General features: G+C 43.4%; 1 pseudogene; it reads left to right on the forward strand.

Annotated features, from left to right (window-relative positions):
- Positions 1-1053: 1053 nt before the first annotated feature.
- Positions 1054-4851, forward strand: LOC128845989 (olfactory receptor 10A7-like; annotated as a pseudogene).

The following is a 4851-nucleotide window of genomic DNA, read 5'->3' on the forward strand; positions in this document are numbered from 1 at the left end:
ATTCACACCCTGGCTTGCCATGCACTAACTTGCTGTGTAGAGACGCTCATAGAGAGAAAAACATACATGTAGATAGACAAGCATCCATGGGAAGAGAGAGATGGGTACTCTTATTACCCGTTTTGGACCCAAGTGGTAAATGAAAATTCGGTTGTCTCGATTTGGAGCAGAAATCAGCATTAGAGTCAGGAATCAAAACACACTAGACAGTTTCTTTGCTCGCTGTTCCAAACTGCCTTCCAGCCAGCACTGTGTCCAAAAGCTCGCTCTCCCTCTTTTTTTTTTTTGCACTCCTTGTTCCACTGTGTCCCTAGGTTTCTGCGCCTTCTTGGCCTTCTTGATGTTTCTCACAATCTCTGTCTCACATGCACAGATACACTGATCCAATCAAACCCATACCTCACCCCTCACTTTAGGATTGGATCACAGTGGAACCCCCAACCCTTGGGCTGCCTGGCTAACTCCTACACCAGCCTTGCATATGGCTTTGTTTTGGGGAGAGGCCTCTATTGTTTCAGCTGTCTATTTCATAAAGGAGCTCAACTTTTTAATATATTTATCTTGAATGCAATGTGGCTATTACAGCCACTAGCTTCAATAAGGTTTAACCCATAACAGTGTGCATCTGGGTAGGCAGATTGATGGGGATAAGTATTGATCAAGGATACATTTCAATAGGAAAAGGAAATAGGTGCAAGAAGAAAGCCCATGGAGATAAATTGTTTTCTATCTAACCAGACATTTGGATATGGAAGTTCAAGCAAGACGAGTTCAGGCTGGAAATAAGGCATGGATTGGAACTAATTACCAAGGACTGTGGTGGATTTTCCATCACTAGCAAGATTTTAAATCAAGACAGGATATTTTTGTAAAAATATTTTTGCTGCTGTTACAACAGAAATAATTTCAGGAAGTTCTCTGGACTATGATATGCAGGAAGTCAAACTAGAATCTATGAAAGAATAAGGGAAGATTTGGTGGATTATACATCTATCGTTCCTCCCTATTATCTAGATAACTTCCCTGCATTTGCCAGTGAAGGATCTTGCAGAGATGCCAGGCAGAAACCACACTGTAGTGACATATTTCATCCTCCTGGGATTCTCCAATCTCTTGGAGATGCAGGTGTTGCTCTTTGTGCTGGTGCTGACCTCCTTCACTATCACACTGATGGGGAACATGCTCATCACAGCACTGGACCGGACCTTCCACACCCCCATGTATTTCTTCCTCTGGAACCTGTCTTTCCTGGAGATCTGCTACACCTTAATCACCATCCCCAAGATGCTGGCCAACCTGCTTGTGGAGAAGAAGAGTATTTCCTTCATTGGCTGCACCACTCAGCTGTATTTCTATCTCTTCTTCACCACAGCAGAGTGCTACCTCCTGGCAGCCATGACTTATGACCGCTACGTGGCCATCTCCCACCCACTATGTTACACCACCATCATGAGCAACGGAGTCTGTGTTCTGCTGGTGGCCAGGTCCTATGTCGCCAGCATCCCCGTCTCCTTTGGGCAGACCACACTGATATTCAGTCTGCCCTTCTGTGGTCCCTAGGAGACACACCACTTCTTCTGCGGCATCCCCCCTCTGCTGAGGCTGGCCTGCACCGATACCTACTCGAATGAAGTGGAGATATTTGTGGTGGCCGTGCTGGTAGTCATGGCTCCCTTCCTGCTGATCCTTGTGCCTTATGCCCACATCATGGTCACCATCCTCAAAATGTCTTCTGCTGAAGGCAGGCGCAAAGCCTTCTCCACCTGCTCCTCTCATCTGGTGGTGGTAACTGTTCTTTGGCTCTGGCAGCTTTATTTATTTCAGACCAAAGTTGAGTTGTGGAGTGGACAGTGACAGAGTATCTGCTCTGTTATACATTGTTCTCATGCCCACACTGAACCCCATTATCTACAGCCTTAGCAACGAGGAGATGAAAGGGGCTCTGAGGAGAACACTGGGGAGAAGATGTTCTAACATCCAGGGCTCCTCACTCTTTGCATTCTGCTGCAAAGAACAGAGATCTGTTCATAACTCCCACAGAGACTCTATGTATAAATGTGGGCAATTCATTTTGACTGAGAGCCTAAAAGAAGTAGGCACCCAAATCCCATTCAATGGGAATTGGATCCCCCAAAAGTAATGGTAGTTATGCATTCAACTCCAGTTGAATAGAATTTTGGCACCTAACTCTCTTAGGCTCCTTTGCAAATTCCAGCCTCTTTTTGTTCTCTCTAAATGCTGTAGATTTCTATGAACAAAAGCAGAAATACAAACTTTTGAAATATTTTGACAAATAAGTTCTAAGAACCTGTAAATCTAATTCATTCTTCTATAGTGACACAAACTCAATTAGTGAGCTAATAGAGGGACTGCTCATTCTTCTTCATATAATTGTAGTTCCTAAACCCTCCATTCATGGACCAGTACCCCATTGTGCAAGGCATAGTACAAAACAAAAAGACTCTCCAAAGAATTACAGTCCCGGGCTGTGATACTCAAGGTCCTATATTTGATCCTTACCAAATAACCTTCTATTTTAGATTTTTTTTAAAGAGCATTCCAAGAAAGAAAACAAGTCTCTAGGAAAGCGTGAGTGTGTTTGCTCTCTGTCATGCTAGATCCCCTGACTATACAACATTAGATTTTCTCTACTGATAAAAAGGAGTTTTGATTCCCAAACATATCCACTGTCAGCATGGGACAAAGTGGCCCTATATGATATTGGGTTTGATCCCCATTGCATCTCACAGGTTCCTGGGACTAGGCTGCAGAATTTGGTGTTTAAAAACATCAAATCCCCCAACCTCTGTTCAGACCTGGAATCCTCCTGTTTTCCACTTGGAATGTGTCATAGTGCCAGTGAGATCAACCCCTCCTTCTCCATCCCAACCATTGCTTCCTTCTTGTTTAACGCCTCTGTAACAATTCCTCCTTTCCCGGTTTCCCAGTCGCACACCCCAATTCCAATCTCCCAGTCCCTGGATTCTCATTCTCTCCTCAGATAACAAGCTATCTGCACAACTTCCCCTGAGTGCCACTGTCAAGGTTCCTTCCCCACTCTGAACTCTAGGGTACAGATGTGGGGGACCTGCATGAGAACCTCTAAACTGAATTACCAGCTTAGATCTGGTTTTGCTGCCTCCACTCCCAAGTGCTAACTCCCTTCCCTGGGTAGCCTTGAGAAACTTCTTCACCAATTTCCTGGTGAACACCGATCCAAACCCTTGGATTTTAAAACAAGGAGAAATTAACCATTCCCCCTCCTTTCCCCCCACCAATTCCTGGAAAAATCAATCAGGTTCTTAAAAAGAAGGCTTTTAATTAAAGAAAAAAAGGTAAAAATCGTCTCTGTAAAATCAGGATGGAAAATAACTTTACTGGGTAATTAGATTCAAAGAGCCCAGAGGAACCCTCTCTAGCTTAAGTTCAAGGTTACAGCAAACAGAGATAAACACTCTAGCAAAAGGAACATTTACAAGTTGAGAAAACAAAGATAAACCTAACACGCCTTGCCTGTCAGTTACTTACAAGTTTGAAATATGAGAGACTTGTTCAGAAGATTTGGAGAGCATGGATTGATGTCTGGTCCCTCTTAGTCCCAAGAGCGAACAACCCCCAAAACACACAGCAGAAAGGGGGACTACACAAAAATGAGGACATTCGTGAAATTAAAAGGTACAGTGCCAAAAGTGAAATATCTGCAAGCTGCATGGAAACTTTTTAAAGACACCATAATAGAGGCTCAAATTAAGTGTATATTCCAAATTAAAAAAACATAGTAAGAGAACCAAAAAAGTGCCACCGTGACTAAACAACAAAGTAAAAGAAGCAGTGAGAGGCAAAAAGGCATCCTTTAAAAGGTGGAAGTTAAATCCTAGTGAGGAAAATAGGAAGGAGCATAAAATCTTGCAAATGATGTGTAAAAATATAATTAGGAAGGTCAAAAAATAACTTGAATAACAGCTAGCCAAAGACTCAAAAAGTAATAGCAAATTGTTTTTTAAGTACATTAGAAGCAGGAAGCATGCTAAACAGTCAGTGGGGCCACTGGATGATCGAGATGCTAAAGAAGCACTCAAGGATGATAAGCACATTGTGGAGTGTGACAGTAGAATGAATTATGTTGTAGAAGTAGAATGAATTAAACAAATGCTGTATGTTTCTTTAAGCAGGAATGAGGAATGTTGAGATAAAGTTGTCAGGAAGAGGAACATTCAGGTATTGAAGAATGGGTCCACTTAAGCTGATGGTGGGACATTAACAGGAGATTGGTGAGAATAAATAAGGACAAGAAATATGTATCTTTAAATTTATTAGTTCTGCTCCCTTTGTAATCTTGTTAATCTCGCGCCCTTTTATCTGTATAAATAAGGTGGTTTGAGCCTCGTATGGCACTCACATTTTCTGAGTGTATTAGCAGAGCGCTTTTGCTAATAAACAGAGTGGTCTGACAAATTGTGAGTCCTGAGTCTGACTTTGACAATTTGGAGGTCCCACTGAGATGGCAACCGTCTTCGCTGGAGTTGTGTGGTTCTTGACCGTTTTTGCAGGACGACCGTGGCAGCCGGCACCTGGGCATTTGGCTCGAGTGGTCCTCCGTTGGAACGGAAAAGTGCACGACCACAGTGAAGTCTACGCCAGTGAACCTGTTGGTTCCCACTCTGTTCTGGTAGGGATCCCGGAATCTGACATCAGGCATCTGATCAGGTAATTATTTCTGTGTTTTGTCTGGACTGAGGACTGTCCTGTCTCTGTGTCTATCCGTCCTCCCTGTGGAGTGTTTGAGTCTGAGCGCCGTCTCCGTCCAGGGATCGGCCGACCAAGTGGTTCCTGTACACGCGGCCTGAGTGA

Source organism: Malaclemys terrapin, chromosome 12 (genome assembly GCF_027887155.1).
Source record: "Malaclemys terrapin pileata isolate rMalTer1 chromosome 12, rMalTer1.hap1, whole genome shotgun sequence".
NCBI lineage: Eukaryota > Metazoa > Chordata > Testudines > Emydidae > Malaclemys > Malaclemys terrapin.